The following is a 14586-nucleotide window of genomic DNA, read 5'->3' as shown; positions in this document are numbered from 1 at the left end:
GAGATCTCGTGAGGGTCACGTGCCGGGAAATCACCTCCATCCTCCAAGGAGGTTTATTCCAGGACAATAAGAGGAGATACAAAACATCTATAGCGTCTCGTCATGTCCGCAGATACTTGACTATTTTCCAAAAATATACAGAGAAAACGAGAATGAAAAAGAAACGAATATATTACAGACTGGAGATAAAGAGAAAATGGCAGCGCTCCGATAAAAGAGAAGTGTCTACAACAGCCACGTCCGGGAGCTGGAGTCTGCGTCAGGCTTGAGAATGGCTCCGGCTACTAGTGGCCCATACATTGCTGTGGTAGACACAAGGCAAATTAAGTACCTTAAAGGAAACCTACCACCACGGATCTACCTATTAAGGTAGATCGGGAGGCAGGTGCCTCTATTGGACGTGAGGGTAGACCTTTTAAGGGCTAATCCTCACGTCCCCTGTATCTTTTTAAAACTTTTATTGCCCTAATATGCAGATTTTCTAAAGCAGCTACTGGGGCATGGAGTAGTCGGAGCTGAGGCTACACGGCGCAGCTACTCCACGCCCCAGTAGCCTCCTTGATCCTCCTACTAGCTACAAGGAGCTGAGGACCCTCGTCCGCAAAGCCGGAGTTCTGCGCATGCGCTGTAGCTCTAGCTTCGGAGCCGTGAACGTGCAGCCCTGGGCCTCCTGTTCCAGCTTCGCGGACGAGGTAGGGTAGTTCATTGTAGCTGCGCGCCGAAGATATGCCGGTAGGAGGATCAAAGAGCAAGCTGAAAGCTGGTTGGAGGGTGCTACCACCTGACCAAGGGAGTATAAAAACCCCTGGTGGGTGGGAGCACATGTCAGTGCTGCAAGGTCCTGCAGTTTAGTCAGCAAAGCAAGCAGAGGAGAGCCAGCCGGTGTCCTAATACCAGAAAGCAGAGGTGTCAAGGCAATATGCCTGACACATTAGGGCAAGTCAGGAGACTTAAGCCTCTGAGGAGAGACCCACCATCTGGACTCGGCTCCATCTACCAGCCCATCTTGAAATCACTACCAGGGTATGAGAAATACTTCCTGCCGACCAGCTATCTCCCACCAGCTTTTCCGTTGAATCTGCTGCTAACGTTTGGCCATTTCCTGCCGTTGAAGTTGAACAAAGAACTGTAAGTTGATTTACACAACGTTGCCTCCATCTGATCCCTGGATATGGCTGTTAGCACCACGGGCTCCCAATCCATTATCATTGACTCATTCTACAGACACTCAGGGGTTACCCCAGGGAGAACCAGTACATCTGCCTCTCCCTCATCATTTCTTGCACACACCACCTGCTGGAGAGCTGCCAGGCTGTAGGACAGTCCTCCGGTCCCCATACCAAGCACCGTGACACTAGCGTGCCTAGGCTGCAACCGCTAGCCACTCCATGCCCCAAGAGAAGTCTAGGCCTTGGTGGGGGATCTTGATAGATAGGAGATATATAGACACATGGCACCACGTCCGGACCTGGAGGGGGTGCACAGCTGGCAGATCTATAGGTGAGAAGAGAATCAATTGTACGTCTGTCTCTAAAACATAAATACCGTTAATTATAATTGCAGTAAGCGGCTGGATGTGACTGTTCCACCCGGTGCGGTCAATCGAATTTTTAAAACCATAGTTGGCTCTTGTGACCGGGGAGAGACATTCCTGGGACCGGACCCGCTCCCTGTATCTGTGCTCTGTCCTCACTGTCAGTAGTTTCTTCCCTTCGCTCTGGGTTACTTAAAGGGGTTCTCCAGCCACATACAAGTTACCCTTATCCACAGGGAGAGTTTAGGTTTATGGGGCCCCCATCCTAAAGCTTACACCGGGGCCCACAAGAGTCTTGTTACCACTGAATAGACAGATATACGATAGATAGACAGATAGTAAGCTCCAGTGTGTGATAAATGGGCCCCAATAAGGTAAGACACAAAATCCATGTTGTCTTTATGACTTTATAGATATTCCACTGTCTTCTAAAAAATATTCAAACATTCAAACCAAAAAAAATCAAAACTTAAGGTGGAAATAAAGTATTGATCTGCTGGATCCGTAAACAGCGCCGCTATCAGTCACCAGGGGATCAGTCACTGGGACGAACATTTACAGTTATAGATTTCTCCCCCGACGTCTCCACTATGAAGCTTGTAACAAGGTGAAAAAAAAATGCTCATCCAAACTTTTATAAAAACCAGTGTATGAAATAAACACTGCGGCTTAAAGGGGATGTCTATTATCCTTAAACAGGCAGTCCCCAGCTTACGAGCAGGATGGGTTCTTTAGGTTTGTTGAATTTGTATGTAAGTTGGAACTGGTACATTTTATAATTGTAACAACAGATAAAATAATTTTTTGTTTCTCTGACAATTGACTCTGAAAATTTTGTGCTGTCATGGGAGCAAAAATTATCAATAAAACTTCATTACAGAGGGGACTGTCTGTAACTTGGGGTCGTCTGTAAGTCCGGTGTCCTGTAATGTTACTTGACAAAAACTAGTTTTAGCACCGCTGGAGGAAACAATTGTTGGAGATAACAATTCTAACGATGCCTGTATCCTGCTTCTGGCTTCTTCCTATCCTGAGATATAGCGCTAATAGGTATATGAGGCTATGTATAAATTCTCTCAGCTTTTCCTGATGTGGGCGGGGCTTACTGGTTGTGACATCAGCTATGGGCAGTGATGCCAGAGCACTGAGGACATTCACGTGAATGTGCACAAACAGCTCAGCCAATCAGGATACAGAATCAGTGTTACTGCTTGTACAGAGATCTAGTGCAGAGCACGGCAGGGAAGATACAGTATTAGAGCTCTTCATCACAATCTACTGCATCACAAAGAAAAAGATATATTAAAACATGTCCAACTACACCATAAAACACCTACATAGGAATAAGAAGATGAACACATGGCAGCATCACATTATGTATATATACTGTAACTGGTGAGTTCTGGTTGCTATGAATAATACTACTCTATGGTCTTTTCTTTCGCCTTTCTATACTTATTTGTGCATTCAAACTTTCATACATAAACATTTCTACTATATTCAAACTTTCAAACACAAACAGCCCTGCTACATACCATTCTTGGTATGTAATTGGCTGACCTGAAGCATTTGATTAGTCACATGCTTATGAAATCACTGCCAATCCTGGAGCTTTTTTATATGCTGCCTGGACTGATATTCTCCTGCTACTGGTCATGAGCGTGGATGTGCTAATAACCTCTCTCAACCACACCCACCCTCCTCTCCTCTGTCTAGAAATGGATGCTCATGACAACCAACCAAACAAAGACAGCCAGAGGCAGAAGTTAAAGGGAACCTGTCACCAGGAGACCCATTTTTAGCACTCCCCCAGTCCCCACAGAGCATAGTACATACGCTGCCAAATTGTTTTTGTATTAAAATTTGGTTTTACAGAAAAAAAGCTATGTTATATTGTACCTTTCATTAGCATCTGCTGTGTGACTAGGCAGTTGCCAATTGGGAGGGGCTGGAAAGGAGCATTCCCCCCCACCCTTGGGAAACATGTGACCTTTTTCAAATATATGAAAACACCCATCACTGGGCTTAGCGATGCCCCCTGCTCCTCTACAGCCAATCCCGAGTGATGGGAGTTATTCATATATTTGAAAAGGTCACATGTTTCCCAAGGGTGGGGGGGGAACTGCTCCTTTTCCAGCCCCTCCCAATTGGCAACTGCGATAGATAGAGATAGATAGACCTGTGCCCAGTTACATTGGGTCCTCTAACATTTCTCCCATCCTCCGGCTCCTGCTCTGTGTCTCCTCGCTGTCAGCTCTTGGCGTTTGCCTTGTGGTTTGTGGTATCTGCTGTTTTCCAGTTTCGGGTTCTGAAGAAACTTTGGACTTTCCTTCCACTAATCTGTGTTTAGGGAGTCAAGTCCCTGAGTTCCCAGGAAGATTAGCGAGGAATGTTCTGTTATATTTCCTGCCGGCCTCTTATATTACTGACAAGACGGGAGAAGATGATGGGAATATGATGATGTAAGGGAACTGGGGACGAGAAGATGGATACAAGTGCGGGCTGGAGCAGCCAGAGACCCTTCCGTGTTGCTGCAAAATATGCGCCATACATCTAGAGGGGGACTTATCCTTCATTGGTGCCCAGTACAATCCCTGTCCTCCGGCACCAGATTTATCACAAAGCTCCGGGATCCTAATCCATCCGACTGGGGTGCAATACCAATATTTCTATGCCAGGTCCGGCCAGGCGTAGAAAAGCACGTAGAGCTGCTATCCAGGACCCTCTACACACACCTAGTGGCCTAACTGGGGAAATAGGTGCAGTTCATGGCCGTACAGCAGAATTCTGGTGCACAATCTCTGATAACCCCCCTTCCCCACCCTAGGTCTACGGCAGAACAGAATATTCTAGAAGCCATGTCCTGTGTGTCCTGACACCTTTCTATCATAGCCAGCAGTGGTCAGGGGTCAGCATGGACGCTCTGACCCCCTCTGTGACTACACCCCCCATACGCAGCGAGCTGCCATGTCCTGTGTGTCCTGACACCTTTCTATCATAGCCAGCAGTAGTCTGGGGTCAGCATGGGCGCTCTGACCCCTCTGTGACTACACCCCCATACACAGCGAGCTGCCATGTCCTGTGTGTCCTGACACCTTTCTATCATAGCCAGCAGTGGTCAGGGGTCAGCATGGGCGCTCTGACCCCTCTGTGACTACACCCCCCATACACAGCGAGCTGCCATGTCCTGTGTGTCCTGACACCTTTCTATCATAGCCAGCAGTGGTCAGGGGTCAGCATGGGCGCTCTGACCCCTCTGTGACTACACCCCCCATACACAGCGAGCTGCCATGTCCTGTGTGTCCTGACACCTTTCTATCATAGCCAGCAGTGGTCAGGGGTCAGCATGGGCGCTCTGACCCCTCTGTGACTACACCCCCCATACAAAGCGAGCTGCCATGTCCTGTGTGTCCTGACACCTTTCTATCATAGCCAGCAGTGGTCAGGGGTCAGCATGGGTGCTCTGACCCCTCTGTGACTACACCCCCCATACACACCGAGCTGCCATGTCCTGTGTCCTGACACCTTTCTATCATAGCCAGCAATGGTCAGGGGTCAGCATGGGTGCTCTGACCCCTCTGTGGCTACACCCCCATACACAGTGAGCTGCCATGTCCTGTGTGTCCTGACACCTTTCTATCATAGCCAGCAGTGGTCAGGGGTCAGCATGGGTGCTCTGACCCCTCTGTGACTACACCCCCCATACAAAGCGAGCTGCCATGTCCTGTGTGTCCTGACACCTTTCTATCATAGCCAGCAGTGGTCAGGGGTCAGCATGGGTGCTCTGACCCCTCTGTGACTACACCCCCCATACACACCGAGCTGCCATGTCCTGTGTCCTGACACCTTTCTATCATAGCCAGCAATGGTCAGGGGTCAGCATGGGTGCTCTGACCCCTCTGTGGCTACACCCCCATACACAGTGAGCTGCCATGTCCTGTGTGTCCTGACACCTTTCTATCATAGCCAGCAGTGGTCAGGGGTCAGCATGGGGGCTCTGACCCCTCTGTGACTACACCCCCATACACAGCGAGCTGCCATGTCCTGTGTGTCCTGACACCTTTCTATCATAGCCAGCAGTGGTCAGGGGTCAGCATGGGTGCTCTGACCCCTCTGTGACTACACCCCCATACACAGCGAGCTGCCATCTCCTGTGTGTCCTGACACCTTTCTATCATAGCCAGCAGTGGTCAGGGGTCAGCATGGGCGCTCTGACCCCTCTGTGATTACACCCCCCATACACAGCGAGCTGTCATGTCCTGTGTGTCCTGACACCTTTCTATCCTAGCCAGCAGTGGTCAGGGGTCAGCATGGGCGCTCTGACCCCTCTGTGACTACACCCCCCATACACAGCGAGCTGCCATGTCCTGTGTGTCCTGACACCTTTCTATCATAGCCAGCAGTGGTCAGGGGTCAGCATGGGCGCTCTGACCCCTCTGTGACTACACCCTCCATACACAGCGAGCTGCCATGTCCTGTGTGTCCTGAAACCTTTCTATCATAGCCAGCAGTGGTCAGGGGTCAGCATGGGTGCTCTGACCCCTCTGTGACTACACCCCACCATACACAGCGAGCTGCCATGTGCTGTGTGTCCTGACACCTTTCTATCATAGCCAGAAGCGGTCAGGGCTCAGCATGGGCTCTCTGACCCCTCTGTGACTACACCCCCCCATACACAGCGAGCTGCAATGTCCTGTGTGTCCTGACACCTTTCTCTCATAGCCAGCAGTGGTCAAGGGTTAGCATGGGCGCTCTGACCCCTCTGTGACTACACCCCCCATACAAAGCGAGCTGCCATGTCCTGTGTGTCCTGACACCTTTCTATCATAGCCAGAAGCGGTCAGGGGTCACTATGGGCGCTCTGACCCCTCTGTGACTACACCCCCCATACACAGCGAGCTGCCATGTCCTGTGTGTCCTGACACCTTTCTATCATAGCCAGCAGCGGTCAGGGGTCAGCATGGGTGCTCTGACCCCTCTGTGACTACACCCCCCATACACAGCGAGCTGCCATGTCCTGTGTGTCCTGACACCTTTCTATCATAGCCAGCAGTGGTCAGGGGTCAGCATGGGCACTCTGACCCCTCTGTGACTACACCCTCCATACACAGCGAGCTGCCATGTCCTGTGTGTCCTGAAACCTTTCTATCATAGCCAGCAGTGGTCAGGGGTCAGCATGGGTGCTCTGACCCCTCTGTGACTACACCCCCCATACACAGCGGGGTGCCATGTCCTGTGTGTCCTGACACCTTTCTATCATAGCCAGCAGTGGTCAGGGGTTAGCATGGGCTCTCTGACCCCTCTGTGACTACACCCCCCATACACAGCGAGCTGCCATGTCCTGTGTGTCCTGACACCTTTCTATCATAGCCAGCAGTGGTCAGGGGTCAGCATGGGTGCTCTGACCCCTCTGTGACTACACCCCCATACACAGCGAGCTGCCATGTCCTGTGTGTCCTGACACCTTTCTATCATAGCCAGCAGTGGTCAGGGGTCAGCATGGGCGCTCTGACCCCTCTGTGACTACACCCCCCATACACAGCGAGCTGCCATGTCCTGTGTGTCCTGACACCTTTCTATCATAGCCAGCAGTGGTCAGGGGTCAGCATGGGCGCTCTGACCCCTCTGTGACTACACCCCCCATACACAGCGAGCTGCCATGTCCTGTGTGTCCTGACACCTTTCTATCATAGCCAGCAGTAGTCTGGGGTCAGCATGGGCGCTCTGACCCCTCTGTGACTACACCCCCATACACAGCGAGCTGCCATGTCCTGTGTGTCCTGACACCTTTCTATCATAGCCAGCAGTGGTCAGGGGTCAGCATGGGCGCTCTGACCCCTCTGTGACTACACCCCCCATACACAGCGAGCTGCCATGTCCTGTGTGTCCTGACACCTTTCTATCATAGCCAGCAGTGGTCAGGGGTCAGCATGGGCGCTCTGACCCCTCTGTGACTACACCCCCCATACACAGCGAGCTGCCATGTCCTGTGTGTCCTGACACCTTTCTATCACAGCCAGCAGTGGTCAGGGGTCAGCATGGGCGCTCTGACCCCTCTGTGACTACACCCCCCATAAACAGTGAGCTGCCATGTCCTGTGTGTCCTGACACCTTTCTATCATAGCCAGCAGTGGTCAGGGGTCAGCATGGGCGCTCTGACCCCTCTGTGACTACATCCCCCATACACAGTGAGCTGCCATGTCCTGTGTGTCCTGACACCTTTCTATCATAGCCAGCAGTGGTCAGGGGTCAGCATGGGTGCTCTGACCCCTCTGTGACTACACCCCCCATACAAAGCGAGCTGCCATGTCCTGTGTGTCCTGACACCTTTCTATCATAGCCAGCAGTGGTCAGGGGTCAGCATGGGTGCTCTGACCCCTCTGTGACTACACCCCCCATACACACCGAGCTGCCATGTCCTGTGTCCTGACACCTTTCTATCATAGCCAGCAATGGTCAGGGGTCAGCATGGGTGCTCTGACCCCTCTGTGGCTACACCCCCATACACAGTGAGCTGCCATGTCCTGTGTGTCCTGACACCTTTCTATCATAGCCAGCAGTGGTCAGGGGTCAGCATGGGGGCTCTGACCCCTCTGTGACTACACCCCCATACACAGCGAGCTGCCATGTCCTGTGTGTCCTGACACCTTTCTATCATAGCCAGCAGTGGTCAGGGGTCAGCATGGGTGCTCTGACCCCTCTGTGACTACACCCCCATACACAGCGAGCTGCCATCTCCTGTGTGTCCTGACACCTTTCTATCATAGCCAGCAGTGGTCAGGGGTCAGCATGGGCGCTCTGACCCCTCTGTGATTACACCCCCCATACACAGCGAGCTGTCATGTCCTGTGTGTCCTGACACCTTTCTATCCTAGCCAGCAGTGGTCAGGGGTCAGCATGGGCGCTCTGACCCCTCTGTGACTACACCCCCCATACACAGCGAGCTGCCATGTCCTGTGTGTCCTGACACCTTTCTATCATAGCCAGCAGTGGTCAGGGGTCAGCATGGGCGCTCTGACCCCTCTGTGACTACACCCTCCATACACAGCGAGCTGCCATGTCCTGTGTGTCCTGAAACCTTTCTATCATAGCCAGCAGTGGTCAGGGGTCAGCATGGGTGCTCTGACCCCTCTGTGACTACACCCCACCATACACAGCGAGCTGCCATGTGCTGTGTGTCCTGACACCTTTCTATCATAGCCAGAAGCGGTCAGGGCTCAGCATGGGCTCTCTGACCCCTCTGTGACTACACCCCCCCATACACAGCGAGCTGCAATGTCCTGTGTGTCCTGACACCTTTCTCTCATAGCCAGCAGTGGTCAAGGGTTAGCATGGGCGCTCTGACCCCTCTGTGACTACACCCCCCATACAAAGCGAGCTGCCATGTCCTGTGTGTCCTGACACCTTTCTATCATAGCCAGAAGCGGTCAGGGGTCACTATGGGCGCTCTGACCCCTCTGTGACTACACCCCCCATACACAGCGAGCTGCCATGTCCTGTGTGTCCTGACACCTTTCTATCATAGCCAGCAGCGGTCAGGGGTCAGCATGGGTGCTCTGACCCCTCTGTGACTACACCCCCCATACACAGCGAGCTGCCATGTCCTGTGTGTCCTGACACCTTTCTATCATAGCCAGCAGTGGTCAGGGGTCAGCATGGGCACTCTGACCCCTCTGTGACTACACCCTCCATACACAGCGAGCTGCCATGTCCTGTGTGTCCTGAAACCTTTCTATCATAGCCAGCAGTGGTCAGGGGTCAGCATGGGTGCTCTGACCCCTCTGTGACTACACCCCCCATACACAGCGGGGTGCCATGTCCTGTGTGTCCTGACACCTTTCTATCATAGCCAGCAGTGGTCAGGGGTTAGCATGGGCTCTCTGACCCCTCTGTGACTACACCCCCCATACACAGCGAGCTGCCATGTCCTGTGTGTCCTGACACCTTTCTATCATAGCCAGCAGTGGTCAGGGGTCAGCATGGGTGCTCTGACCCCTCTGTGACTACACCCCCCATACACAGCGAGCTGCCATGTCCTGTGTGTCCTGACACCTTTCTCTCATAGCCAGCAGTGGTCAGGGGTCAGCATGGGTGCTCTGACCCCTATGTGACTACACCCCCCATACACAGCGAGCTGCCATGTCCTGTGTGTCCTGACACCTTTCTATCATAGCCAGCAGTGGTCAGGGGTCAGCATGGGTGCTCTGACCCCTCTGTGACTACACCCCCCATACACAGCGAGCTGCCATGTCCTGTGTGTCCTGACACCTTTCTATCCTAGCCAGCAGTGGTCAGGGGTCAGCATGGGCGCTCTGACCCCTCTGTGACTACATCCCCCATACACAGCGAGCTGCCATGTCCTGTGTGTCCTGACACCTTTCTATCATAGCCAGCAGTGGTCAGGGGTCAGCATGGGGGCTCTGACCCCTCTGTGACTACACCCCCCATACACAGCGAGCTGCCATGTCCTGTGTGTCCTGACACCTTTCTATCATAGCCAGCAGGGGTCAGGGGTCAGCATGGGTGCTCTGACCCCTCTGTGACTACATCCCCCATACACAGCGAGCTGCCATGTCCTGTGTGTCCTGACACCTTTCTATCATAGCCAGCAGAGGTCAGGGGTCAGCATGGGTGCTCTGACCACTCTGTGACTACACCCCCCATACACAGCGAGCTGCCATGTCCTGTGTGTCCTGACACCTGTCTATCATAGCCAGCAGTGGTCAGGGGTCAGCATGGGCGCTCTGACCCCTCTGTGACTACACCCCCATACACAGGGAGCTGCCATGTCCTGTGTGTCCTGACACCTTTCTATCATAGCCAGCAGTGGTCAGGGGTCAGCATGGGCGCTCTGACCTCTCTGTGACTACACCCCCCATACACAGCGAGCTGCCATGTCCTTTGTGTCCTGACACCTTTCTATCATAGCCAGCAGTGGTCAGGTGTCAGCATGGGGGCTCTGACCCCTCTGTGACTACACCCCCCATACATAGCGAGCTGCCATGTCCTGTGTGTCCTGACACCTGTCTATCATAGCCAGCAGTGGTCAGGGGTCAGCATGGGCGCTCTGACCACTATGTGACTACACCCCCCATACACAGCGAGCTGCCATGTCCTGTGTGTCCTGACACCTTTCTATCATAGCCAGCAGTGGTCAGGGGTCAGCATGGGTGCTCTGACCCCTCTGTGACTACACCCCCCATACACAGGGAGCTGCCATGTCCTTGTGTCCTGACACCTTTCTATCCTAGCCAGCAGTGGTCAGGGGTCAGCATGGGCGCTCTGACCCCTCTGTGACTACATCCCCTTATACACAGAGAGCTGCCATGTCCTGTGTGTCCTGACACCTTTCTATCATAGCCAGCAGGGGTCAAGGGTCAGCATGGGTGCTCTGACCCCTCTGTGACTAACTGTATCTTGCTGCGTGCACTCTCATGGACAGCCTCATGGTGATACACTGCTCGGCTGACATATGTTAACTGCTCTGAGTGAATGCCAAAAATGAATTGGATTTACATGAAAAGTTTCTGCCAACCTGAATTAGACAGAACATCCATCGTGTGGCTTTTTCTTTCTTGCTGTATTTTATGGTGGACGCGATTATGTCAGAGAATTTAATGTGAAATAAATGACACCACTAAATGATGTCTCTGTTCATACCCATCGAGGTCACATACTCTGCTGCGCCATCTGGTTCTGCTTACACCGACCTGCAGCGCCAGAGATGGAGTCCTGTCCTGTTATGTAAGATTTCTAATCAGAGCCGTGTCATGACAAAAGGCAGAAACTGGGACACATCCCGATACCTAAGTGACCCCGGTGCCACGTAAGTAGTGATCAGTATTATAACTGCCACACCAATAAGTTGGGCCCCCATTGCAGAGTGCCATGAGCATATCACCTTCATCATCTCCATCTAATTCATTCCCCAAATTTTCTGAATAATAGAGCAATGTTTCCCAAATTCCGGCTCCTCGTGGGCGGGATCTTTGACAACTCTGTGTAGTATATAGAGGTAGTTCATTATAGTTATATTTGTTGTCTACTAAGGGATGAAACACAGCTAAGTCATTACCTGGGACCCCAGGGGTGCAGGGGTAAAAGCTGGTGCCTCAGAGAAGCCTTCTATACAGTGAGATGCTAGTCTTATCAATGGGAGAATAGGGCCCCACTGCAGTTTTCGGGAATCAGGTAAAAGATCCGTAATTTGTCTTTCCAAATCCCATGAGCATATTTTTATTTTCTCCAGCTTTTTTAGTTTTATTCTAAGATACATGTTAACTTTTAGTGTAACATTCTCTAAACTCCTGCTCCTTGTGGGCGGGGCCTTTTAAATGTCAGTTTAAGATATGTAGTAAGTCTAATGTGTAGGGGAAACAAACCTTGTAGTGGCAATTTCAGGACATGAACTTCAGCCTAGACATGAACTAAGTCATCATACATATGTTGTCTAATTGGGGTCATGTTGTGGGCCATGCCCTATTTTTAGGGCAATGTTCTCTTAATACCTGCTCCTCGTGGGTGGGACTCTTACACTATTCTGTGCAGTATATCGTAGTTTAAGGTACAGCAGAATAGATAATCAGATAGATGAGATGCAGGGTTGAGCATCCTAAACATGTCCTACTATAAAGGCTGAGAATATCCATAAAAGCCAATTCTGGCGTAAAAACCTTAAAGGGGCTCATAACTGTAGGATTCCATCTGTTTTTTCCCTCCAATAAAATAACATAATTCTTAGATGTTAGTTTCCTAACACTGCTGTGCTCTGTCCTCTCTATATCAAACTATTACACCTCTCTATCCCTCTATTCTGAGTAAAATGTGTAACAGTTTTCTAGTTTAATACCACAACAGTTACTCAAAGCATAGGGGAGGGGCTGTGGAGAAGCTTAATACAGAGAGCTAAGAGCACAGCAGTGTGAGGATACTTGGGAAAGCTACAATCCTGGAATATAAATCCATATATCACAGCCCTGCTTCTACTCACATCACACAGGTATGATTACACATCTCTCCAAGGACAATACATAACACTATCTACAGATAGCACAGTATACAGCAGTGTGAGGACACACCCCAATACAATGGGAGAAGCTACAATTCTGGAATATAAATTCATATTTTACAGTTCTGCTGCTACTACATAGAAAAAGGTATGATTACACATCTCTCCAGTGACAATACATAACACTGGCTGCAGAGAGCACAGAGCACAGCAGTGTGAGGTCTGATTACACATCTCTCCAGTGACAATACATAACACTGGCTGCAGAGAGCACAGAGCACAGCAGTGTGAGGTCTGATTACACATCTCTCCAGTGACAATACATAACACTGGCTGCAGAGAGCACAGAGCACAGCAGTGTGAGGTCTGATTACACATCTCTCCAGTGACAATACATAACACTGGCTGCAGAGAGCACAGAGCACAGCAGTGTGAGGTCTGATTACACATCTCTCCAGGGACAATACATAACACTGGCTGCAGAGAGCACAGAGCACAGCAGTGTGAGGTCTGATTACACATCTCTCCAGGGACAATACATAACACTGGCTGCAGAGAGCACAGAGCACAGCAGTGTGAGGTCTGATTACACATCTCTCCAGTGACAATACATAACACTGGCTGCAGAGAGCACAGAGCACAGCAGTGTGAGGTCTGATTACACATCTCTCCAGGGACAATACATAACACTGGCTGCAGAGAGCACAGAGCACAGCAGTGTGAGGTCTGATTACACAACTCTCCAGGGACAATACATAACACTGGCTGCAGAGAGCACAGAGCACAGCAGTGTGAGGTCTGATTACACATCTCTCCGGGGACAGTACATAACACTGGCTGCAGAGAGCACAGAGCACAGCAGTGTGAGGTCTGATTACACATCTCTCTGGGGACAATACATAACACTGGCTGCAGAGAGCACAGAGCACAGCAGTGTGAGGTCTGATTACACATCTCTCTGGGGACAATACATAACACTGGCTGCAGAGAGCACAGAGCACAGCAGTGTGAGGTCTGATTACACATCTCTCCAGGGACAATACATAACACTGGCTGCAGAGAACACAGAGCACAGCAGTGTGAGGTCTGATTACACATCTCTCCAGGGACAATACATAACACTGGCTGCAGAGAGCACAGAGCACAGCAGTGTGAGGTCTGATTACACATCTCTCCAGGGACAGCACATAGCACTGGATGCAGAGAGCACAGAGCACAGCAGTGTGAGGTCTGATTACACATCTCTCCAGAGACAATATCGAATTCTGGCTGCAGAGAGCACAGAGCACAGCAGTGTGAGGTATGATTACACATCTCTCCAGATATAAACCTAACATTGGCTGCAGAGAGCACAGAGCACAGCAGTGTCGGGTATTATTACACATCTCCAAGGACAATACATAACACTGGCTGCAGTTTTGCATACTCCCACCTGCTGATGGTTTCCTTTTAAGGTGGATTTACTATTGGCTTCAATTATGTTGGAAGTTAAATCTGGTGACATCTGAGTCCTGAAAACAGAACAAATTGTCTTAATTCTCCCCCTGCATGTCCTGCTTATAAAATAAATAACTGGGGGATGAGGTCAGCGGTGCGGCGCAGGGTATAAATAGCCGGGGTGTCGGACGCTTTTGGCTTCATTCATGTTTACACCAAACCAGCTCGGCTTGTTCCTGAGCGGCAGATGTGGGCGCAGCGACCCATTCCCTCATACCGGCGCCGGCGCCTGCCAAACCTGTGATCATCCAGAGGACACAGCTCCTCTCTATGTGTTCTGTCTACGGCCCTCACAATTCACATTTTGGCCCCGGCAGTAAATTTCACACATTTTGCGGTCCCGACAATGGAGCGCACTGACTCTCTAGGTGAGATGTTGCATAAATTCAAGCAGAAATGTTCAAGATCAAAGCAGGAGCTCTGCGATCCAATCCTGATGAATCCTTAATGAATCCTGGCCGGACCTGAATCCACCGCAGAGAACGCGCCGCTGGATCGCGAATGGACCGGGTAAGTAAATCTGCCCCAGTGAGCTGATGCTGCCCCT

General features: G+C 51.1%; 1 protein-coding gene across 1 annotated transcript in view; it reads right to left on the bottom strand.

Annotated features, from left to right (window-relative positions):
• Positions 1-14586, bottom strand: part of SCARA5 (scavenger receptor class A member 5) — a 276734-nt gene that overhangs the window by 250485 nt on the left and 11663 nt on the right. The window lies entirely within an intron of this gene.

This window comes from Engystomops pustulosus, chromosome 3 (assembly GCF_040894005.1).
Source record: "Engystomops pustulosus chromosome 3, aEngPut4.maternal, whole genome shotgun sequence".
Lineage (NCBI taxonomy): Eukaryota > Metazoa > Chordata > Amphibia > Anura > Leptodactylidae > Engystomops > Engystomops pustulosus.
This window is presented reverse-complemented; position numbering and strand designations above follow the sequence as displayed.